The sequence below is a fragment of the Asterias rubens genome, chromosome 2, assembly GCF_902459465.1.
Source record: "Asterias rubens chromosome 2, eAstRub1.3, whole genome shotgun sequence".
Classification (NCBI taxonomy): domain Eukaryota; kingdom Metazoa; phylum Echinodermata; class Asteroidea; order Forcipulatida; family Asteriidae; genus Asterias; species Asterias rubens.
This window is the reverse complement of record NC_047063.1, coordinates 12,552,163-12,578,772: the sequence shown is the minus strand read 5'-3', so window position 1 is coordinate 12,578,772 and position 26,610 is coordinate 12,552,163. Positions and strand designations below refer to the sequence as shown.

The 26,610-nt window shown below is 38.9% G+C and overlaps 1 long non-coding RNA gene across 1 annotated transcript in view; it reads right to left on the bottom strand.

Annotated features, from left to right (window-relative positions):
* LOC117302176 overlaps positions 1-19,835 on the bottom strand; it is a 32,393-nt gene extending 12,558 nt beyond the window's left edge. Inside the window, exon 1 of the long non-coding RNA XR_004520400.1 lies at positions 19,579-19,835. This is a non-coding gene — a long non-coding RNA (uncharacterized LOC117302176). The remainder of the gene's footprint in view (positions 1-19,578) is intronic.
* Positions 19,836-26,610: the final 6,775 nt, after the last annotated feature.

Sequence of the window (26,610 nt, the reverse complement as noted above, 5' to 3'; positions counted from 1 at the left end):
GGCAAAATCACTTCCTTTTTACACTGATGAGCCATATCACTAAAAACACATAAAACATTCCAGGATATGATTTCCTTTTGTAGGCTTATTGAGTATCATATCAATAACATGCTTGAGACCAGATTGCTTTTTATCAGTAGAAAAATCTCATAAATGACTTACAATCCACCATTCAAACTTGGCCCCTTAACCCAAATATCGCCCCACAACAAAGCCATCAGAATACACCCGGAAATATCACAAGCAGTAGCCGCCCTAATTGTAGCCTTGATTACAAGGCTGTATTTAATGCAAATCCGAAGAACGATAAAGATGAACACTCACAAGAATCCAAGCACAGCGAGCCAGCCAGAAAGCCCGCGCTTAAGTACATTCGACCATTGCCTGACAGTCCAGCTGCACAGTCCGCACAGTCGACAAACATGCACACGCGCACTGTTGACAAACATGTACACGCACACACACCCATGCACACACTCAGTCCGCACAGACGACAAACACGCATGGACCCATGCACCGAGTCTGTTCGTGTGTGGAATTAGTGTACTGCATGTGCATGGACGCATTCCATATGTACACGTATGTGGACAAATAAGACAACCTTGTAATTAAGGCTACGCTAATTGTGCAGTCTTATTTAAATACACTTTACTATGATGAATACGCATGCCAGTAGTCTGGCACGTGACAACACAATACATAGTTCAGTGGGCGGAAACATGCATCTTAAAAGCCATGTCTTAATTAAGGTTAGCTTCCCTGGGTCGACCCCGGTGTATAAGGTTTTTTTTTCCAGGACGAGCGTGTGCAGATATTAACCCACGTTCGTCCTAGAAAGAAAAAAAACGCCACACACCGGGTCGGCCCAGGGAAGCTAAACGAACGCACCCTACATGTATACAACTCCTGAATCTTCATGCAACTTCTAATAACAAACATTGATGGGCAAAGTGAAATGCTGAGTAACAGATCGATTGCATTTTTTTTTTAACACGACTAAAGGTGTCAAAGCTGAAGTGAAAAGTTACCAAAATATCATCCAATCGTACCATAACTCATGTCCATGTATGCTTTTTTACCAAGAGTAACTTGAGGTGAAGATGGTTTGACCTTCACACTCTATCTAACCAATCAATCAAACTGACACGCAATGTCTGACCAATGCCTAATTCACAAATAGAGTCTCTTCCTACGTGTCTACCATAGGTTTAAAGGTGGAAAGGGATCAACAGGCATCGTATTTAACTCTTGAAAAAAGGGGAGGATAATTTTATTGAAAACAAGGGCTGACCAACTGAAGTAGGCTATTATTTAGTAAGAATTTTGCTGATTCATGTTCATGTCGGTATTCCTGTTATTACGGTGTGTTTTTTTAATTTACTCTCGTATTCACAAATTCCTACATGTATTTCCTAATTCAGAGTCTCTTGGTTGATAGGGATCAACAAGCATTATATATTGGCATTGCTGTCTTGTAGTTAATGCGTCTCATGCATACATGTAGTGTTCACACAGCACATTATGTCTACGTACAAGATTTAGTGCTTTATAATTAACACTCTACTTCTTGCAACTGCAAATTATCAAACAAGATTGATGCCAACGAAGTTCATTGCAGTTTACATAATATAGACATTAAATGTAGATTATAGTACATCCTACATACACATCACATGACAGTGCACGTACAATCGTTTACATTACTGCGATTCCATGTATTCTTACCTTCAAATATTAGACAAAGTTCATCAGCAAGTTTCTATTAGTGTTCACAAAGTAAATCCAAGCCATGCTATCATCATCAGGGGCTACTATACAATCCACTCTAATCACACTCCAGGGAGATATCAACACCTAAGCACTCATTGGAATCCAAGCTCCCTTTATACAATGTAATATCCAACCACTGATAACACACTAGCTATATCACCGCAATGGTTAAACATTGACGCACACAAGTATGCACTTCCTATCTGCATGTTGCTGCGCTGGTGTACTGTATCTGTACAAAGACGTGTCCACATTACGTACGTCAGGGACCCCGATGATGTCACGGTCACAATTTGACTTTCCTCCTACACAACGGACGTCACCACACAATAGACCGGGCTCTGACCTGATCCAACAATGATTATATCATTAGGGGTTCATTCATAATAACAGTCACTCATGTACAATAATACACTCAATAACAAATTGGCTGGATCCAGGGACCAAAAAGCAAACACTCTGTATAAATGCAAACAAGTGGGGGCTGGCTTTGCATATTACCTAGTTTTTTATAGGATTGTGTCGTGTTCATGTTTAAAAATAAACTTGCTTGAGTGCTTGTTTTTCTACATCAGATCTAGGGGTATGCGGTTGTCAGAATGACAGGGGGGAGCCTAGAGTTGTTTTGATAGAAAATTTTGAACTTGATGACAACAACTCTTAGCTTTTTTTCTCCCATAAACTGATACTGCAAAAAAAGCCTTTTTCAATACAAAAACATTTTCCAACCACCTGCAGGAGGGCAGTGAACTTCAAAATTTATCAAAAAGCTGAAGTGAACAAAAACAGCCTCCATGGCAAGGGAAAATAAATTCCGGAAAAGTAAATTCAATGAATAATACATGTAGAACAACAGGGCTGATACTTCACAGAGACAGAGGCAACAAAGGCTATTGCCTTCATGCCCCCTGGTTATTGCCTTGTTGCCCTTGAAATCTTCCAGTAGAAATTTACAATGTCTTCATAGGGTGGCCTTTACCAAGGAGAAACTGCCTTGGTGCCCATTGTCCTTTCAAAAACGAAGCATTCAAGGCCTGCAACAACATATTTTACACTTTAAGAAGTGCCTTTAGTACAGTCCTTCAATGTAAACTGATTGCAAACCTGTCAGCTGAATGGAAGGACGAGTAAAGATGAAATCAAATTACCTGTCCTTTTTCAAAGAAACAGTGAGGCCTACTCAATGTGTTCCTTCAAGAGTGAAGATGTGTACTGACTTCAATTTGTTCAACATCCTCACGTGGTATAGTGGCCATGGAAACATCTTCTCTGCAGACATCTCTCTCCAAGACATTTACAAGAAAACAACTTTCAGTTGTTTAAACTTTTCAGGGTTTACACCTAGGCTGTTTTTGCCCAAATTAAGAAGTCGACTTGTCCCGACCTTTTGCAAACAAAGAAGTCGACTTGCCCTAATCTAGCAAATTAAGAAGTCGACTTGTTCTGACCTATTGCAAACTAAGAAGTTGACTCGTTGTGGCAACATTGTTCATAACATCGAGATGAAATTGTGTGTAACTATATCACCACCTCTTGTCCAAGTGTCATAACTTTCACAAATACTCAGGTTTAGTAAAGCCCGGTTCATACTTCCTTTGAATGCGAAGCGAATTTGAAGTGAATTCGACGTCACAACTCTCCTTTCGCAGCGATATTGCAAGTGAGTTGAGCAAATCTCAACAGCTGTGAATTATTTGTTGCTAATTTGTGACATCAACATTCACTTCCCATTTGCATTCGCAGGAAGTATGAACTGGGCTATAAAGGTAGGGTCATAGATTGGCAACTTTTGGTAAAAATAAATTACCATAAAAATTTACTTGATGAGGAAAAGCACTGTGCGGCAGTTGATACATGTAGGATAACATTTTCAGAAAAGATTTTCTTCGAAGGAATATCGTCTGGAAATGTTTTCTCCCCAAATCATTTTACTTTGAGAAACGTTCCATGTGAATCATTTCTCAGATTTCTGAAGGTTAGTGCCTATTGGAAATTGCTATGACCAGAGACATCCTCTTGATGAATACTTCATGAAAATTAATTACCATAAAAACTTACTAGGTACAGAACACTGGAAAGCTGTTGATACATGAAATTATAAAAAATTGTTAGAAACGGCGCCCTTTAAAGTTATGATTTAGAGAAAGAGCAGATTATGCACCAAATAATTTGAATCTGAGAAAGGCTTCAGGCATGAAGCTATTCTCACTCAAATCTCATGCATCTGAAAGCGCACAATTCTATGTAAGAATTTTTTTAATTAATTATTTTCTTGCATATCATGTACTATAACATGACTTATTGAGCTCAAATTGTCCCAGATTTTTTTTTTTATGCATGTGAGGATACTGGTCCTTGACAAACCAAAAGCATGCCCTGCCTTTAAATCACAGAGTTGACACATCCACTATAAATGTAAAAAAAATTGGCACTCTTCACACAAAGCCAACCCGAAATATAAATGATTCATTTATTTAATGATTAATCTAACTCAGTAACGCTTTACAGTAGAGGGAAGAGTCCACAGGGTTGTCTCATTATCAGCCCGAGTGTCTTGTTTTATTCAAGACTTCCTTTATGTTCTGGGTCATCTTTTACAGTAGTCTTTCCATCCTTTAAGCCTGAGTGCACATAAATACTTTAACGGCTGAGGAAAGCATCTCTAACCAAGTGCGTTCAGATTATGAGCCACCAGTGATAGCCCATATTTTGCTTCATGGTTTACAGATATTTTACAAGCGATCCGTTCAAACATACTGAGCACAGAGTTCTGCAGTAACCCTTTCAGAAGGTTATACTGCAGTGGAAGTCCTTCACGTTGTACACATGAATAGTTCCGCTTACAGACAAAACAGTTCCGCTTTTAGTGTTTGTATTAGGGTTCGTGAACCTGACATTGACACGGTCTAGTGGTGTCCATTGATGTTTCCATGATTTAAGGAACGGTTTAAAATTGTTCAACAATGCCTTGAAAATACTGCACCAGGATTCTCCCTTATAAATGTAAACTGCATGGATTGAGACAGATTCCATTCCCCCCAACCCCCCCCCCCACCCCTTTTAAAGTAAAACATTTGTTTAAATCAAGGTCACAAATTCCGAGGCCTCACCGTAGTTTTGAAAAATCTTGTAGAGAGCCAAGAGTACTGTACTACACATGTGTATAAGTCATAACTTGATGATGTCAATAACCCATCCAACAGAAAATAATTGCTCAGAAAATAATTGTTAAACAAGTTATCTGATACCCCAGCATCGCTAATTAGACATTAAATTTTCCCCAGAGACATTTACATCAAATAATAACAAGTTCACAACAAAATGGTACACATCACGCTTCTGGGTCATTCCATGTCAGACCAACACACTTTTTTACCTCTATCAAGAGATTTTTATTTCATTGATTTTTGGAATGATACATTATTTCAAAAACTGGGTCAAAGGTCACGATAACATATTAAAGATTATAGTGACCTACATTTCAGAAAATTTATTTTTGACAAAAGAATTGATTTGAGCATGCAATTCTCATCATTTTGATGCCAAATTTGTATATATGTGATGAGAATTGACATGGTTATGACATATTTTTACCAAAAAGGTGGTATTTTACCCTAAAAATGTCAGATTTTAGTGGTTTCTGCCCTGACCACATGGTAAGTCTGATCGGGCTAAAAATTGCTGTGCATTCATAACTCATAAGGACCTACAAGCACAGCAATTTTTATCAAAATCGGAAGACATGAGGTAAAAAAGTGCATTGGTTTGACATGGAATGACCCTTCTTTGCATTTGACATGCATTGTATGGCTTTACACCTCACTGCCCAACCTCACTCCATGCTGGTTCCCTTCATCACTGATTCCCCAGTACCCCCCGTCGTAAAGACACTCTAGCAGCAAGTAAAACGTCTGGCTTCACCTCACTAATAAACCACACTGAAACCCTCCACACTGGTTCCCTCTATCACTGGTTCCCGCTTCATTGATTTCTCTCCTCACAATTTTCCTCCACGGTACCCCCGTTGTGAGAACACTCTAGCAGCAAGTAGACACTCCACGGTGCATCGGACTATCTCTCCCAGGGTAGCTCTTTACTGAGACTAGCCTCAACCAGCTGCCCAATAACCTTTCACATTTCATATTCAGGATGAAACTACTTCCACCATAGTACTTATAGCACGCCGGCTGCCATATGCCTAACAACTTGGCATTTTTATTCGGCTTTAATTTCAGCTATTTTAATCTTAGACTCCTGTGCACTGTGTTCACCTCAAGTGCAGTTATGCAGAAATGAATGCTTGCTTCAATTCTGTTGATTATAAATGAACTTTTTAGTCCATAACCATGATGTGAAAATTATGCAATCATGCGCGCTACTATGTACTCCATGTGTACTGTACAACATTTTACTACATTAAATACTCACATACAGTAAGTACACGTACATGTACATGTACGTTTGTAGCATAGAGATGGTGCATTAAGAGAACAGTGTTAAATCTTCATTTTTTCCAAACTGGTTGCTGGGTACTTCTAAACAAATTCGCCAGCCCGCAAAAAAAACCTGCATGATTGATATTAAGACATGGGAGAGCGCTACAAAACCAAATCTGTTACAATTCATAGCGTGTGTTTCCTTGAAGCAGTGTAGAAACAGATAATTCAAATTGTGAAAATGGTTTGCACTGACACTACATACATACATAAGGGAACCAATGTGTGGTGAAGAGGTTTTCAACTAGTGGTTAAATCCCAACGAGGCCTGGTTCTTGATAATTTTACCGAGACGAAGTCGAGGTAAATTATAAAGAACCAGGCCTCGGCGGGTTTAAACCACTAGTTGAAAACCGATTCAACACACTTTGATTCCCATTCAAAAATACCTTTTCGGTCAAAAACATCATCACTTTTTGGTCAAAAAGTAAAATAAACACAAAAATTTTAATTGTTAAATGATTTCTTTCAACACATGGTAATGCCCTCCGCCGCCCTCGGGCAAACAACTCCTTGTAAGGGAATGTTGTGCGCGTCGCACGTATCGCGTGATGTGGCACAACTGTTTCAGCTGTTGCTCTCGACCAATAGGAATGAAGAAACTGTCTTATAAGAACAGGTGCAAGGTCGCATGTCACGCCCATGAATTAACACTTTCTACCGGTCATAAACAAAGGTTTATACACACCCACATGACACGTGACACGCTCTCCACCAATAGGAATAGTGAAACTGTCTGAGGTATTTATGAATGTACAATTACATGTGATATGTTGTGAGCACAATGAGATAATAGATATAATTGAACATTGTGTTTAGCACACAGATGCCCCATTCGGTTTCAAACAAGATGAAACTCAGATGACCTAGTCACACCTAATTTGCTAACCCTGGAAAAGCCATTCCCCAGGAAATAACTACCCCTGCTTCGAAGTAGGGTTAAACTCTGCAGGGTTAGCACTACAATTTGAAAGCTTGTACCTGTACTGAAGTATGAAATTTGTGTGCATATTTACAAGGGGGTGGGAGGAAGGAAGGAGGGGGGGAGTGAGCGGTAGCTTTTACTCTGAAATGGCAGAGCCTCATTGATTAAAATGCACAGCGTGTCCAACCATGGAGGAAGATGGTCCCACTCATCTGAGAATTGTAATCAAAACACTGGGATGGGGATGGGATGGGATGGGGGTTGGGAGTTGGCTAGCAACCCGTACATGTACTTGGGATTGTACTGCCATTGATTAAAACACACACAGCCTGTTCAAGTCTGAAATTTGTGATCATAATCTTGAGCATGGCTTAAAGCGCCTCGGGACTTATTATGCATGGTCTACCCGTTCGACCCTATGGGGGGAAATGGGTGAGATTTAACTTGGTTTGATCTGTTCTAACTCTGAATGCGAACTTCATAATATTTAGCATGAAGACAAGCAAAGTACATGTATACTGTTTGAAACGTCAAGACCAAACCGGCTTTTTTCAGAGCCACCACTCCTTCCAAAGAGATTTTACTCATGGTTGTACCCGCAAGTTTACTATTCATATTTTTATTTATAGTTACTCGTACATAATGTGCATTGAATCACAGACAGTGTTGACTGATTGATTGTCTATGAATGATTTCTTTACGACATCAAGTGTCAAACTGATGTTATCAAAATCAACCTCCTAACAAAAATAACTTTCATCTTAAATTTTGATGTTTCAAAAGTAAACCAGGGTCGAGTTGTTAGAATAATTTAATAGTATTGTAGATCTAAACAGATATTTTGAAAATAGGTGTCGCATTTTAAGTTAGTGTTGAAAATTGACCCCCACCCCATGTGATGGACTCTGGCTCATCCATTTAAAGTCTACATGCTAAAACTAAGGTCAGTTTCTTGATACATCATAGAGAAAGGATAGTTACGTATAAAAATCATTGCTAGTTACAGATAACTTTAAATTCCTTATTTACAGCACTTCATTTTCAGACCACACCCAAAATTGAGTAAATTATCACACGAGGGCGCCTTGAGCCGCTGTTCACAACTTCAATAATGTAAGGATTAGTGCAGGATGACATACTATGTATGAGAGCACCTGGCAGGATACAGCGCTAAACAGTATTGAGTCTTTCACTGCCAAGTACTTCATAGCTTCTGATCACGAACGCCACTCAAATCAGAGCAGGGTTACATGTATACAGGGTTGAAATATAAGGCCAAATCAATTCAATAGCGTCCTGCCCTTTTGGGAAAAAAAGGAAAGACGATTTTTTTCTTTTTTTTCAAATTGGATGCCTGACACATGAATTAAAACAACCAGACTGGCTTTCTTTCAAAGTGTTTTTTTTTTTTTTTTTTTTTTTTAGGAAGCAGGCGGGGACACTACACATGTTGGTTTTCTTATTTGGCCTAATGCCCTGTGGATGAGAATGGACCAAGCAGGAGGGCAGGGGGTATGTGTTAATGGACCATCAAAGACAAGACAACTTCAAAGCCAGGAGCAGCCTCGTTTATCTCTCGCTAAGTGCTCGCATCAACTTGCCCCGTAATTAAAACAGGGTCAGTATGCAATTATACGTGGCTAAACAGCACTTTGTTTTTACAGGTTTGAACTAAAAGGGCAAACAGGTAGGAATATGAATCCTTAATGACCTCAGAGACTTGATCAATCCTAATTGAATCTATTATACGAACTTGGGGGATGCTTACACTTGACCAAGTGTAACTTTACTTTTAAGTTGCTCACTGTGTCCGTCTGTTCACTGCAGTGGTTTTATGTGAAGCCCCAAAATTGAGGAGTTCTCCAAAGTCGTAAAACAGCATTCAAAAGTGAGAACAATCGAAAACATCATCCCCTGTTTAAATGTGATGCGATGTCTTACAACACAATATTATTGAGGAAAATTTAACTTATATTTGGCCTAAATTCTACAATGAAAAAATAAACACAGTCTAGAGTTATGGCAGGAACTGCAGTGCTCGGTTTTAGCAAGAGCATCACACAATTTTGGATTACACAATAAGTGTCCCCTAATGTCTCTTTATTCAACTTGTTTGTCAGATAGTTTATATTATTTTAAATACATGTAAGAGAATTTTGCTCAGATCAAGGGTTGCGATTTAATGCTAACAAAGATTTGAAAATTAAATTCAAATTATTTTCACAATTAACCCCTGGGGTTATTGATCACAAGGAACTTTTGAAAAAAAAACTAGAGAAATGCAATAATCAAAGAGCATGGTTTACTACTGCATTCTTTCACCAAGTAGATATTGAACAGTCAGAAATTTCATTTATTCTTCTTGCTTTGTAGCCCGAATTTAACATGATTGATGAAAACTGATGAAACGGGCATTCAAAAACAAGTACTGTGTGATATTCAAATTGTTTGTGACACATGAATGTACATCCATAACTTGAAGGAAAATGCCCTGAAATGAGCACAAAATGAGGGTATACCTCAAACATGATTAAAGTTCACACCATTGCGTTGATTCCATCTACTGGGAATGAAATGCTATGTGACAGTCGTCAGGGTGTGCCTAGTCTCGTCCCAAGACACTCCAGAGACAAACAGAAAATCATAGAAATATCAATGGAGGCTGCTGCAGGTCATCTACCCTCCAATCTGCTGCCTCCAACAGAACAGTACACCAGAGATGTTATTGTAAACATGAGGGAAAATAACTTGGGGCTTGATGAAAGTAGTGCAAAGAAATTAAATTTCTGATCAGGATGACCATAAAGGGAGATGCATTGTTTTTTGTCCAGGTTGTTTATTTAGATTTTATTATTTTGAGATTATGCTGAGATCTTCTGATGTACAGAGGGGAATAGACCTTTTTGTTTGTGTAATGGTGTATTTAAACTTACAGGCAGTGGACTCTATTGGTAATTACTCAAGAAGATTGGTCTTTGACAATATTGTCCTGTGTCTTTAACCCCTTTGAAAAATAAAAACATTATTATGGTCTCAGATAAAAAATTATCGCTTTATTTTTTTTCTTGTGATAGTCACAAACAATTCATTGTCGGTAGTGCTTCCAAACTGCACTATCATCTCACCTGAGATTACATCATCTGAATGACATACTCGCACAACACACAACACATTTTGATGAAGTTAAGCTGCCGTTGAATAAATGATTCAACAAACCCCACACTCAACGACTCCCTCTAATAAAATTAAATTTATCAACTATTTAGTTTCACATCCTTTGGGGGGAAATAAACTATAATATCTACCTACTTTAGAATCCATCAGCATGCACAATGTAATGTTGGCGTCATAACCTTGTGTGAAATTGAATTAGATTGGATTCATAGAGAGGACAGCTGCTTGGCAAGGTGCCTCCCCATTGGTGCTAGTTTCAAGTGAGCTGTCAAGTGCCTTATGCACAGCCACTCTGGGGATTATTATTCTATAGAATTAATGCATGGATGCCAACTACTCGAGTATCAAAACTTACTGATAGTTTTTTTTTGTTATACTTAAGGGTTCTTTGGGTTTCTAAATCACATCCCAGGAGAATGATTCCGACAAAGTGAACCTGAAAAAAAAATACTTTGTCCGAGATTGCTCCGGTTTTACAACATTTCCTGTTTCAATGAAGTCTTGAAATCTCCTCTTTTTTTCTTCTTCTTTTTGTATGCAAGTCGCCAGACACACAAGGCTTTTAAGGCCACTTCAAGGTTTGGGCTAAATTATTTTTTTCCAGGGGCTGTTGCCACCTACTCCTACACCTAACCCTTTTACAGTCCATACCGACGTAGGCTTGGGTATTATCAATCTGAAGAAAGGCCGGTAGAGCAGAAAGCAGTACCTCCCCAATTTTACGTAGCAAGTGTCACGCACGACCGGGATTCGAACCCACACACTACTCCCATCAAACACCAGAGCTTGAATCCGATGCTCTTAACCGCTCGGCCATGACACACTAAAGTGTGAAAAATGTAAGCAGGCCTGCTACTGTACAAGCTTTGTTATCTGACTTTTAAATGTAATGAAATCAAGAGATTTCACACATAAAAAGGCTTGAAATGTGAACTTATTAACATAAGAGACACTGATGAAACCACAAACAGTAGGAAAAGAAAACTGAGAAAACCCACTTAAGCCAGGTGGTTCATACTTCATGCTAATACGAATGCGAAGCGAATTTGACGTGAATTTGACGTCACACCCTCCTTTCGCAGCGATTATTCAGAGCAGAGCAGAGGGCAACTGCTGCGAATTGTTTGTTTGGATTTTGTGACGTCAAGATTCACTTCGCCTTCGCATTCGCATTCGCAGGAAGTATGAACCGGGATTTAGGCTGCACAAGCCCAGAAATACACAGAGGCCATGACCTTTATCATGCTTGGGCTTGGCCTTGGTGCCCCAACCATTAATTTTGTTTTGCCATCACTGGTTTTGATCTTGAATCTGTGTAGCACTGAATGTCAGGTTATTATTATAATTATTAAAGTCTACACTTCATGTACCCTGAGCTCACTACATTATACCACTTATTACATGAATGTTACATTACACGATACAAGTGCGCATGACATCTACCGACCAAACTAACCCGTACATAGTGACCTTACTTTTTAATTAAGTTTTCTACTGATCCTCAACACACGCCAAGGGTCCCTCCGTGTCTGCATGAACTAACTTCAACCTTGCATTCATCTCATCCAAGTAAAATGTGAAAAATGTGCAAGTTCCTCCATGCTTGGACAAATTCAGGATGTCTGGATGATCTTCTTTCAACAGAAAAATATTCTTGTAAGTCATACAATTATGCACGGAGGCCGACCGGCCGACAAAACACTTCCATATTTTTTACCCTCATTAATTTTTTAATTCACCAAGTGCCAGTGGCTAGACAAACAAGCTTCATTTTGCTACTCATGTGGATAACACGTTACAGCGTAAGTTAATTATACCTCAGAATAAAACCTCTACTCCAGTTCAAATAGACTACATAAACAAATATGTTCCTACTTGAATGTACACATTTTTATAGTGAGCTTTGAACTAGATTGAGTAATCAGATTTTAAGGTTGAAAACTTTCAAGTCCTGAATTAAGTTTACATTCTGAATAATAAATTTACCAAAAATAAGTAGAGATCTTGGTTTGTATTCTTACTATTAGTGTGCACTTTTAAAACAGTTGTGATTGGCAAAATAATTTAACGGGGAAGCGAATGCAAATGTACTGTATGAGTGCTGATATGGTGTAATTAAATTGGTAAGGCTTCATACACATCAGCCATCCAAAATAAATTTTCATTTGATTTGATTCACAACTTTTGCTGAGCCAGACATGACTGGTAGTGTACATATTTAAGACTATTTGTTGAACAAGACACAAATTTTTGCACAAATTGAGATATTTTCTCTAAATTACAATTGATTGGAAAATATGTATGGCCCGCTAACTAAAACATATATAAGGATTCAAACAGGCCTCATGTCATTGGTCACACAAAGTTGGTCTTGCGATTAAAACATTTGCCCCTTAAATGCCAAGTTGTGGGTTCGATTCCTACCTAAGTAGCCTGTGATATTTTTTTCCTTCAGTACTTGGCATGCTCATAACAATGTACTGGTGTTTGGGTAAAACTAAAATGTCACATAAATTGAGTATAAAGTATTTAAGTATTCAATATTCAGTATAAAATTGACATTGAATACAGTGTCCGTTTGGAGGTTAAAAGATGTACATGTACATGTACATGTTGTATTTAAAGACAATGGACACTATTGGTAATTGTCAAAGACCAGTCCTTTCACTTGTTGTATCTCAACAATATGCATAAGATAACAAACCTGTGAAAATTTGACCTCAATTGGTCATCAAAGTTGTGAGATAATACTGAAAGAAAAAACACCCCTTGTCACATAAAGTTGTGCCCTTTCAGATGGTTGATTTCGAGACCCCAAATTCTAAATCTGAGGTCTCAAAATCAAATCCGTGGAAAATTACTTCTTTCTCGAAAACTACGTCACTTCAGAGGGAGCCGTTTCTCACAATCTTTTATACTATCAACCTCTCCCCATTGCTTGTTACCAAGTAAGTTTTTATGCTAATAATTATTTTGAGGAATTACCAATAGTGTCCACTACCATATAAATATCTTCAACTTTAGCATTTGGAAAATAGAACAGAGAACAGTGAATGCATTCCATCAATAGGTAAAAGGTGATTGTTGTATAGGCTATCATGACCTTGGCTACATGTATCTTTCATCCACAGATGACCATTGCCTACATACAAAGCAAGAACTTGCATACATCATCATCTCCTACGAGAGAGCTTCCTCATTTGACTTCCTTTCCTATTAAACTCAACTAAAAAGGGATGTCAGATACTTGTGACGGAACGTTAATTTAACTGGCAACTGGCATTTACAAAGCGGCCATCAGAAACATCTCTATACATGAATAATGAAGCTTTCATTGATTTCTTCTCAACCCTTGGCCTTCATACATGTACGCTGCTCCCATTCCTTTCCCGCCCTCCCTTTAATCATAATTCATACCATACACAGTCCCCTTCTGTTCCTGTCATTATGATTGATGTTATTAGCACAGCGGAGTTTGTCTCCAATCCCAGAATGTCACCTAATGGATGCAAGTTCAACTGCGAAGTCATAATTTAATAAAAATTTAACCATGGATACCAAAATTTGGCTGACAATTATTTGAGATTGACAATTTGTTCATTCTTTTTAATCAAAAGTCTTAGTTTGAATTATACAAAGGTCTGTTTTGACCCAAAATAGTCTTGGTAAAAAATTAAATTGAAATAGTAGTTATTATTTTAAAGAAGCAAGAGGGGGCGTTGAAGCATGTCTTCATCCCTACTCATTGGGTAAAGAAATGATATTGAACAAGTACACAAGTGGTGTCGTTGTGTAAGAACACAATTGCATTCTCGTTTTAAAAAGAGACAAATCTTAAATGAGTTTGCTTGGATCATCCTCCATTAAAATCTTTCAAACCCAGAATTCAATCCAAACAATTGGTCATTTTAGAGAATATCAAAAGACTTTATTTTTAACCCAAACACCTGTTGTCAGTAATATTTTGACTTGGGTGTTTGAAATTCTTTCCCTCTAAAAAAAAACTTGCGTTCAATCGGTTTGTCGCAATACAAGTAAATTTCAGCTGGATGGTGCGCCATACACACACATTTCAGAATCAGAGGGCATAATTATGCCAATTGGGCCGAACAAAATAGTATGTGTTTCCAATTACACAAACAACAAATTTAGGGTTGGTACACATGTAGGGACATGCTCCAAAATTTAAGGAAGGAACGAATGTTAAAAAGTAGTTTTGCCCTTGCACGTTAATTTCTTGGAAATGCTTCCAATCCGACACAAGTAACGAATGGGAGATGAAAACAATCATTCAATGAAGTTTATTGTTTCTACTTTAGGGTTACTCTTATTTATTCACAGATAAAATTGTCTTATAAATTTAGTAATTATCCTTTAAAAGCACCAGTTAGATGCATAGATCTACATGTACTTCCCTAAAAAGAGCACTTTCGAAAACATTTATTTATACTCTGTAAATTCTACGCTATACATTACATGAGCTAAACAAATATCTGAAGTGCCGTTTACTTCATCTTACAACAACAACTACCATGGCCAAGCATAACAATGTGACGCCTACTAACATACATAATTTACGATTCTCAAAACTACATGAAAAGAAATTCCTTTTTTAACTCGTACTTCACACCTCCCTGCACAATCTGCGATTGAAATACCCAGTCCCTGGACTAGTGAATGGATTATTTCCTTAACACACATACACTGTACATGTATCAAGGTCGCAATGCAATTTGCTGCCCACAAACATAAAAACCTTTGTACTCCGTTTTTATTAGTTTTTTTCCTTTAAAAAAAAATTTAATCAACTTGTTCCCATGACATGACAAGCATGACAAGTTGTAATACTGATGCAGAGTCCATTTTGTTTCTTTTGTGGTCCGGGTTGGGAAAAATTAAATTTAACAATGTTAAGTCTCACAACATGTTCTGTATGCAGTTACGTATCTGGCTGTCATTACTGTTCATATTGATGATTTATTAGAAATTATTAGAAAAACTAGAGTCAATCTTCTGGACAGGCAATTATAAATCAAAAGTTGGTCTTTGAGCTTGTCATTAGTTTTCCGCCCACATGGTACATGTATCGCCTATCAAGAAATAAACTTTGTCATAGTTTTTGTTACACTGTCCATCATACATAACAACCCACGCCATCAACATTCCTTTTCTCAATTACATGTTGTAAGATTGTTAATTAAGACTATTTTCACATTCATAGGGTACGTTCAGACGTGGGGTTAAACTAGTCCTTAACCCAAAAGTGCTAAACTAACCCTGCGTGGGAACGCAATATTCTGGTCCGCAAGGGTAAATTTGACCCACTGAGCTGGGCTAAACTAAACCAAAACAATTGGTGGACTAGCCTAACTTAGCCCAGGTTTTACGAACAACCCCCCACTGCGAGGCCCAGTAAACCATCGTTGGAACGCAACTGACCTGCTACTTCTGGTCTATTTTAGCCCAAATGACCGCGACAACAAAGGTGACGTCATTCCACGTGTATGGATGGATCGGCAGCGAGTATTGGGTGGTGTCTGCATGAATCCATGGAGCTATACTATAATATCTCCTTGCGTCTCTCCGCTGCCTTCCCTTTATGTTACCATTAAGTGTTGGGGCCCCGGTATTCCCCTTTGCCAAAAATGTTTAAAATGGACCTCGCACGAAAACAAGTTCTCATTTTTAGTAGCACTATTTAGTTTTTAAATTCACTTCTTCTGTACGAAACGCTACTTTATGATAACGAACGGGTTTTGCTTTGAAGAAAGTGGCATCTAATCACTCCTAAGCTACACGCACGGGATCGACAATTAAGACCAAAGTTTGGGTTCGAAAACTAGGTTGTATCTGGTTCCTGCCCTCAACAACTTTACGTAACAGTTATACGAGTACAGACTAATGTTGAATTGAAAAACAATTTTTAACGTAACATGAGAATGTGTGTAGGCTACGACTTCTCAATGACTAAGTTGTGATATATTTACAAAAGTTCACACTCGAAAATAATTTGAAGCTTTCAACAACAACGTGTAAATGTTTCGTTCATCGAGGGCAGTGCGGAACGGAAACTTCAGCGGGCACAATAGAATTGGTTTGTGCTGGGGCCAAGCAAGGATATGAAGTGATTTTGCCGTCTTTAAAGATGGAATACATGATGACCATGAGGTTTGTAGAGACGATAGCGGATCGAAACCCTGTGGAAAACGCATGGACAATGTAACAAACCGGAACCAGCAATGGTAAGGTTCGCCGATGCATGACCCAATAATCAACATCGTGGGCTAGTTTAGTCCGCTTGACCAGAATAAACTCACTGTGTGAACGCAAGCCAATTTTGGACTAAGTCATGTTTATCTTTTGGACACCCGCGGTGCTCGGATTAAGGACTAGTTTAACCCCACGTCTGAACGTACCCAATGAGTGTTCCCTTATCTTAAACTACCCACAAAAGAACAGGTATTCAAATGAAACCCCCAAGAAGTGTAACATGATACTGCAAAACAAACAGCTACAATGTAGTTCTCAATAAGCCTTTGTTTGGGTACAAATTGATGCACAAAAGCAAAAATCAATGAATATCCTGATTTATTTTCACATTACTTGTCGGTGTTCAACAAGCTCTGATTTCCAAGTAATCTATAAATATTAGTCACATACATGTACCCCCACCAGATGGTACCCACATTCTACGGTGTTAGACATTGCTTGTCCCTCTCTGTAATGCCAACATCTGTGTTCATAATCTTAAAATAAATGAGTTTGATCTACACCGCTCTATACTTTTCTCTTCGCACCGCTGCTGATCTAGCTTTCATGTGGACCTGTCATTTAAGTACTAGGGTTCTCCCACTCCACAGGCCACATGTAGTGTATAGGGCCAATATGCATGACTTGCGAGCGAATGTATACAAATTGCTGCCGATACATACACAAAACTTTAATACAGACAGTTAAAAAAGCACGGCGAGATTAGATCATCCCTGGGAACGAGGTTGTGGGCTTACCCGCACAAACGTATCCAGCAGGTTATTTTAAACAGCTCCAGCTGGTCATTATCAACTGTTTAAACACCACCAGGTGACGCGCGCTCCACCAATAGGAATAGCAAAACTATTTTTGAATGTTTTTTTTTTCTTTCTTTTAAGTACACCACACTCTAAACAGGCCTATTGTTTGTATTTATACCATCGGTCCATTTGATTGGTAAGTTGTTTGCAACAGCTAATATTCATTTCTCAAATAAAAACAGTTTACATGTTGAACTGTGTAGAACGCTTCTTTCTCACTTATATTCTGGTCTTGTATAATAAATTCTGGTGCGGTAAACAATTTGAGCTACCAGCCCTGCGGTCTTGTGGAATGAATTTGATCTAAAGTTCGAGCCCTGGTTGTCTTGATTTTAAACAAGCGTTTTAGTACCCCACAGAGCGAATCGAGAAGTGGTGTACATCATGTAGCACAGTCAGTTTTTATGTGACAATCAGCCGGACTAGTGTTAAGGCTGGTTTATAGTCGGTCTCGCTATGGTTGCGTGATGGTCTTGACCCGCGATCATAAAAAACACAGCTTTTATAATAGGCCTCAGCGATGGGTATCTGTGTTTATTTAGAACTGCATCAAGATTTCCATCGTGCGACCGTCTATACTATAAACCGGCAAAGGTGAGCCCTGGTTAATAATTCGTACATAATATGTACTGAGCTTACACAATATCCTACAACAAGTCACTGTGTAGTAGGCCTATAAATACAAGGGTCAAATGACTTTGCATTTTAATGAAAGGATGTTGCTTGCAAAAAATAAAAACAATGTTGGTCATGTTGGTACGGAATGTGTCATTTTGATAAGAGAAAATACTATTATTACTCAACTGTTGTTGTGTCAGGAACTGAGTCAGTCATGTCTGCATTGGTAAAACTAGTCCGCTAGTGTAGGCCCAAGTAACTTTGTGTGAGGATTTTTTTGATGAGTGAGGAGATAACAACATTTAAACAACAATAATTAAATTTAATTTTGTCACTTTTTGTCACTTTATATGCAAGTAATTCAACTTCATGTTGAGTTACAAAAACTAAAATTACATTCATGACGTCATGTCATATTATATAACACCCACGTAGATCCTTGCCATTTGATTGGAGGATTGTCTGTCACGTGATACCAAATAAAAGTACCATTGCACGCCGAGTCACTCACCGTGCTTTTTCGTTCCATCCGAAAAGTACCATTGCACGCTGGCACGCTGCCAGCGTGCAATAGTACTTTTCGGATGGAAAGAAAAAGCTGAGTAAAAACATCACTGCGTGTGCGTGTCTTTGGTAACGCAGCAGTGTTACTGCAAGGCATATTAGTAAAATTACTAGCATTCGGCTTCTACAATTAAAAATTGTAGGCCTACGCTTTGTTTGTTTTGAAAGTTGTATCTTTTAATCAGATGACAAAGATCTACTTGGATGTTATATAAAACAAATAATGAATGTTTTTCATTCGTGCAATGGTGCGAATATGTTCATACGTTGAAAGCTGGAATGTTCCATTCAACTCGGCTCCGCCTCGTTGAATAAAACATTCCATCTTTCAACTCATGAACATATTCGCACCATTGCACTCATAAACATTCATTATGTGTATACTATTTTTTTATTATTAACAGTTAGGGGCCTACACAGTCAACATAACACGTACTACAGTCAGTGAACACTCAACAATCAACAATGTTTTTAAATATTAAGGAAGATACTACTACTATTTACTACTAATACTAGTACTAGGCCTATTTAATAATTACTCCTAGAACTACTTAGGTTTCGTCCGGCTATCGTATCATATCGCGTAACGTTAACGAGAGACGATAGCCGGACGAAACCAAAATAGTTCTAGGAGGAGTAATTAATAATAATACTAATTACTAAATTAGCAAATAAATTATTGTTCTTTGTTGACGAAGGAAGAATGAATAATGATCACTCTTTTTCTGATTTATCAAAGAGAGTAGATTTGTAAACAACCAACCATAGATTGATTGGTTAGTGTTTGGTATTTTATCGCCGAAGCAGTGTGCACACTGTGCACACATCATGAAAGAAAGGCGTGTGACTATAAACTGCTGTGGTTTAGTGTTGTTCTAATTGCCAGTGTGTAGTGTATATTGCATTCAATCAATGGCAATGCTAAAAATGAACGACAGGGCAAAAAAGTAACTCAGCTCACCTTAGAAAACTGTGATTTCACCTAATATTCTGCCTCAAAACACCTCCAGTGGGTCAAAGCTCCCCCTCCCGCATGCATGGAATACTGTCATCCAGAACTGGCATCCACAGAAGCAAAATATCAGAGGTATTTGACGAGAAATATGTGGGTTTTGGCTGAAGCTAGCTCCGCTAGGCGAAGGAACCGGTGCAACGGCTGTTTATCGTGTGTACATCCATAACAAAGCGGAATATACGGCCACTCCACAAAGATACATGCAACAAGGGAGGTTGGGAGTCCGACGAAATCCGCCCCATCTAACGTACCACGTGATCTTAGCCAAAAGGCGATAGAAGGAGAGCGGTGATTGGTCTAACGTTACCTAATGGTATATCGCCTGGCAACATTGACGTCATAGCGGCAAGGCCCTTTTTCTCAACTAATTGATGATAAACTTATTTGATTTGGTGATCAAATGATAAATTTGTGGTTCTATATAAAGGAGTTAGCGTAAAGAATTGCCATTCTCACTAATGTTCCTAATTGTTTTGTTCTTAAGGATTCCCTTTTTTTAATCGATTTAGAAAGAACAAAATTGCCCTTTGATAAGCATCTACGACATGCTTGGCAATGTTGGCGTACCAAAAAATACCCATGGCCCATCCCCCCCCCCCCCCCTCCCCCCACCAAAACAAATTTAAAATATCAAAAATCAAGTAACATAAAATAAATACACAGGCCCCCCTGAATATAAAATAACAGTGTCCTGGTGATCTTTGCTTTTTCCTCATTATGAAAAGATGATGTTGTCCTCAACATAAAACACTTTATAGGCGTAGGAAAGGTAAACGGCGACATGGGCAAGCCTCGTCGTTCCTATGGTGCAACTGCATTATCCAATAGCTCCCATGCATCTTTAAAGCTTTCCTCGATTCAGTAGTTATGTCCAATTTTCTCCCCTCGTTGCCCGTTCATACTGATTGATGGATTTTACCAAAGTCACACATTCAGTTAGATTTATATATTTATTGACCAAACCAACAGCGGACGAGCCGCCAATTACAGGAAAGGATACAAAAAAAAACAATAAGAAATATTCATATAGCCTATATAAAAACAATCTGATATGTACAAAGTTAACAATTAAAATAGAATCATCTTAGGAAAGAAAATTAAAGCATACATTGAAGATTAAGTAAAATAAAATAGGGAACAGAAACAGACCACCATGAACGACTGTGAAAATATATTTAAAATAAATTATAAACAGAATAAACGATAAAAAAGACAAGGGGGAAAAAATGGATGTAAACAATACCAAATAAAGTAAAACAAAACACTGTAAATACATGTATACATTAGTTACTGGAAGAGGATATGGCACTCAAAACCTGACCACGAAAGGAATTAAGAGAAGGGGCTCCGAACACATCACAAGAACCATGGATACTATTATATGTGGAGGAAATCCTTGACAAAAAGCCACGCTTTGTCACATCTACCCGATTCCTTGGCACATATAAGATGTGTTTAATAGACTGTCTAGTATTACGGTTAGGAACATGTAAGGCAAAGGGGTTGAACTCAGTGTTGCTAAAATGATTGTGGAAAGATTTGTATAGAAATAGACAGTCATTCAATATTCTTCTCTGTCTAAGGGGTGGAAGTCTGTACATTTTACATAGGTCAAGATAATCCAAGTTATAAACAGTGCCATTATTTAGTGTCCTATGAATAAATTTGAGAAAACGAAACTGAACTCCCTCTAGTCTATGTGCTTGATGGGCTGAAATAGAGTTAAATACAGTGGTACAAAATTAAAGATTAGGTCTGATGAGAGAACAAAACAAGGTACGTAAAACATGCTCATTCTTTAAGGAGCGAAAGTTACGCCATACTAAACCACTCATGCGATTGGCTTTTTTGATGATAGTATTAACATGCGAGTTGAAAGTGCGTCTGCTGTCAATAAAAATACCAAGATCTTTTTGGACATCAACACGAGTAAGAATATTATCACCTAAGGTATAATCAAATTTGACAGACTTCTTCTTAAGAGTCAGGGTTAAAATGCTACATTTGTTAACGTTAAGAAATAGACGCCATGTTTTAGACCAGTCAAGAATTCTATCTAAGTCAGCCTGCAAAGAAATAGTATCGGCTGTGCAACCAATCTGACGAAAAACCTTTAGATCATCAGCATAAAGTAAACATTTATTACTTAAACATTCAGGAAGATCGTTAACAAATAATGTAAATAAGAGAGGTCCTAGAATTGAACCCTGTGGAATTCCAGAGGGCACTGTTTTCCATTCGGAAGAAAAACCATCCACAACTACTCTATGTTTTCTGCCAGTTAGATAACTTTGTAACAAAATTAGTACATTTGGATGAATATTGTAGGAATTCAGTTTGTACAAAAGAAAATCATGGTTGACTCGATCAAATGCCTTGGAAAAATCAGTATATATAACATCTAACTGCTCTCTCTGATCAACAGCACGGTATGCCTCCAGTAAAAGTGAAGTAAGGTTTGTGGAACAACCCCTTCCAGAGACAAAACCGTGCTGTTGCTCAGAAATCGCAGGTCGAACATGGGAAAAAATCTGCTCACATAGTATTTTTTCATAAACCTTGGCTACCTGAGGGATTAATGAAATTGGCCTATAGTTAGAGACACTTGACTTTTTACCAGTCTTATGGATAGGAACAAGGTTAGCAGTTTTCCAACTTGAAGGAAAGCATCCCTCCTTGGATGCTCTTGTGAAAATGTACGATAAAGGACCACAGAGGGCACCAGCACAGGAATTAAAAACAAAACCTGATACATTATCTGATCCACTAGCTTTAGAACAGTCAATATTGTTTAACTTTTTTAGAACATCAGATTCAGTTATTTGGATAGCAGGCATGGCATTCAAGTTAGCAGACTGAAGAGTAGGCATAGTCTCCGTTGCATCAGATTCATCAGATGGTGGAAGATAGACAGACTGGAAAAAGTCCATAAAAAGAGCTGCTTTGCTAGACGAATCGGTAGCTTCTAGACCTGAGGTTTCATGACGAAGAGTTGAAGGCAAGGCATGCCGGCGGGATCGAGCCTTAATAAAACTCCAAAAACGTTTTGGATTTTTACCAATGTCATCAGTGATTGATTGAAGATATGATGCATACTTAATCTTTACCAATTTCTTGAAATCAGTTCTTGATTGCTGAAAAGATGCTATGTTCTCCGGAGTAGGATTGGACTTCTTGCGGCGAAATGCTCGTTCTTTGGCTCTTAGGGCAAAATGAACTTGTCCATCAAACCAAGGAGGTGAGGGACGACGTGGACGGACAACAGGGACAACATCGATGATGGCAGCTTCAACAAGATCATAGAAGAGAGATGTAGCATCATCAATATTGTCAGTGGCTTCGAGCAGATTCCAGGGAATGCACTCGAGTGTTCTGTTGAGGTCTTTTAAATCTGCTTTACGGAAGTTGAAAATGGGCCGACTGGTAGGCTGTAAAACAGGCATTCAAGTAGCATTGAAAACAAAGCTCAATCTTATTGACTTGTGATCAGATTGAAAAAAGTCATCACCAGTTGTAGACGAAGCTAGGAGGTTACTAGAAGTAAGGGCAAGGTCGAGAATGTTATCTCCTCTCGTGGAGCAAAAGTTTACTTGTTGCAAATTGTGAGCAGACATGACAGCATCAACAAAAACATCATCAATCGTCGATCCACTTGAGACTGCCAGCTTACTTCTAGGGTTCCACTGTAAAGTAGGGAGATTGAAATCTCCAACAATACAAATGTTATTGTAGTGGCTGGAAACAATAGTTAAGGTGTCAGCCAGTGCCTCTAGTGGCTCAACTCCACTGTTCGGTGGCCTATAAAAAACACCAAGAAGCATTTTGTTGCGGCTAGACAGACATACCTCAACCAATAACAGCTCCAGATCATTACGCTCGAAATCTTGCCTTCTACGGCATACAAAGTTATTGTGACAGCCTAGAAGTACACCTCCTCCGCGTCTGTTTACTCTGTCATTACGAAAGATGGTGTAGTTGGGGATATTTAACTCGGAATCCATCACATCAGTAGTGAGCCAGGTTTCAGTTAAAGCAAAGAAGTTGTAAAAGCCACCAGGTTGCAAATGAGCAACCAAGGAAGTGTGGAAAGAGTCAAGCTTATTTTTCATACTTCTTACATTTTGTATGTACATCTGGCATGTTGAATTTGGAGGGCTCCGGGTGAAGGTGTTTGTAGATGACTCATCAGATGGTGCTTCAGGTCCTGGATTAAGCTCGATGTCACCAGAAAGAATAATGTTGAAGCATGCAGTGGAGTTTGCATAATAGAATGATGATCTGTTCTGCTATTATATCCTATTTTGGGGGTTCAAAAACAATTTCAGTACAGTTTATTCATAGATGTTTGTATAGGCTTTTTAAATTCGAATAAAGGCCCACTCCTCGCAGTTTACATAAATAAAAATTCAAAAATGTGACATAAAAAAAACACAGCTCTATTGTAAGGCCGTGTCCGAAACGACGACTTCGGCTACAGCTACGTCTAGATCAGCGCGTCTACCAGTGTTGAAGAATAGGCAGACGCGCGCGATCTAGCCGTAGCTGTAGCCGAAGTCGCCGTTTCGGACACGGCCTAAGAATGCATTAATAAGCAAAACTGGAGCATTGCGCCCTCTGTTGAAATAAAAATGTACAATTTTAGCGGCGTCTACAACTTTGGCTTTGCCTCGATCGGCTCCGTCGACTTAATATTTATGAAACCCCTATCGAAAAAGAAACAGAGAATCACTTTTATAACAAGACTGTGCCTGAAAACATCCTGAAAATGGGTCATACTCGTTTTCCGTTTGAGTATCACAGCCGGACCGGGTGGTTAGCCAACCCAGGATGTGGTTGCTTGACAAATTAATAAGTACGGGAAGCGTCATATTACTCTCTCCTATCGCAAAAGTACAAAACAGTACAATAATTCAATCAACTATTTACACATAAATAAGTCAATTATTGTGCTGTCCGTTTATTGTTGTGATATACACACTGTTCCTTGCTCTATGCTGAGGCCGTACACACACTGAGGCCGTTCACACAGATTGTCAAAAAAAACATGTAATAACTAAAAGTGACATGGATCGATGTCAATTTTTTTGTTTTTGTAAAAACGATGTCTTTTGTTTATTACGTAGGCCTACTTGTTTAGGGACATGTCAGTCATCTGCATAGACTTGGTTCCAAGTCTTTGATCTTGGCCTTTTTATTCGTCCTGATAGCTGCTACAAACAGCGCCCTCTTGTGATATTTCTTCGCCATTAAGCCTACTTTGGGCGCGTGGTAGACTGGGCCCCTGTCTTTATCCACACTGATAAAGGCAGGTACCAGCTACTCAGATCCAGTGATTCCATTGGGATATAATGATACCATTGGATAATAATGTGACTGACAAGCTGGGTTTGTCTTAATTGGTCTGAGCTCACCTCGGTTGGCCAAACAAACCACGGATATGGAAAGCTTATTTCGGTCATCCGAAATGTCCTCTTTTGGAGGGTGGGGACAGAATATCAAAATGTCCCCCCCCCCTCTTTTTGACCACCTTTATCATGAAGTCCAAGTTTTGCACTGTGTAAGACCAAACCCTGTGTCCCACCATGGACATTCATGTTGGGGGCAAAGGTTGACATAACCTGTTGAAGGGTAGGGGACACTATATCAAAATTGTCCCCCTGAAAATTGGCCCTAGTACACCACAGAGCATCTGAAATGCAAGATTTTCCCGGGCCCTTAAGCGTGCCCGGACACCACGCTGTAAAGGCTTCTCACACGAGAATGCTCCATCGTTGACATAATTGCACCTCCCCTTGAAAGAGTGGAAGGGGCGTGTCCCCTACACACAATATTTGTGTTATCTCGAGTATCTTATAAGAGCACGTACGTGCGTGTCATCTCCGTGTTTACTAGTTCTCTTGAAGTTACTGTGGTCTCTGTCTGTCATTGCCGTTCCGGCCTCTATGGCTAGTTCGAGCGATATTGCTAATGTTTTACCCAGGTAACTCCCTTTCCAAGGTTGTTCTGTTCCATTTGACACCATATTCAACTGAGATGTTTCTGAGATTGTTTTCTCTTTCCGCAAACCTTGCGTAAAAGCATTGCAAATAATCAACTACATACAAATATTGTACCCATCTTTTTCATTTTGTTAGTAATGAAAGTCCAAGTATTTCCAAAATCCAACAAGCCCAAATTTTGAAGGCTTATTGTTCTGTTTCGTTGCCATTGGGTCTCTAAATGGGCTAAGATTGCACCACAGAGCATCTGGAAGGCAACATGTCCCCGGCCCTTCAGCGTGCTCGGACCCATGCTGTAAAGGCTTCACACTCGCATGCTCATTCTTTGACAGGATTTGCCCCCTACAACTTGAGCCATAGATCCGCACCTGAACTTGGTGCGGCTCAAAAGGTTCTACTTCGCTGCTCACATTTTAAAGGCTTATGTTCTGTTCCATTTTGTTTGCCTCTTATTTGCCTAAGATTGCACCACCACAGAGCATCTAGAATGCAAAGATTGTCCCGGGCCCTTCAGCGGGCCCGGACTCATGCCGTGAAGGTTTCACACTCGCATGCTCACTCTTTGACATGCCCCCTAAAACTCGTGTCATCAATCCGCACCTTGTGCTGTTAACCCATAAGGTTCTACTGCTGCTCACAAAGGCTTTATGTGCTGTTCCATTATTTATGCCTCTTTATTGGACCACAGAGCATCTAGGATGCAAAATTTGCCAGGGGTGGATTTCACAAAGAGTTAGGACTAGTCTTATCTCACTAACTAGTCCTAACTTAGGACTATCTGTACATTTTTGATATCTCTTAGGACTAGTCCTAAGTTAGGACTAGTCCTATCTCTTTGTGAAATGGACCTCTGGGCCCTTAAGCAGACCGGACTCATGCCGTAAAGGCTTCACACTCCAATGCTCACTCTTTGACAGATTCCATCCTAAAACTTGCCGTCATAGATTCGCACCTGAAGATGCTGTTAACTCAAAAGGTT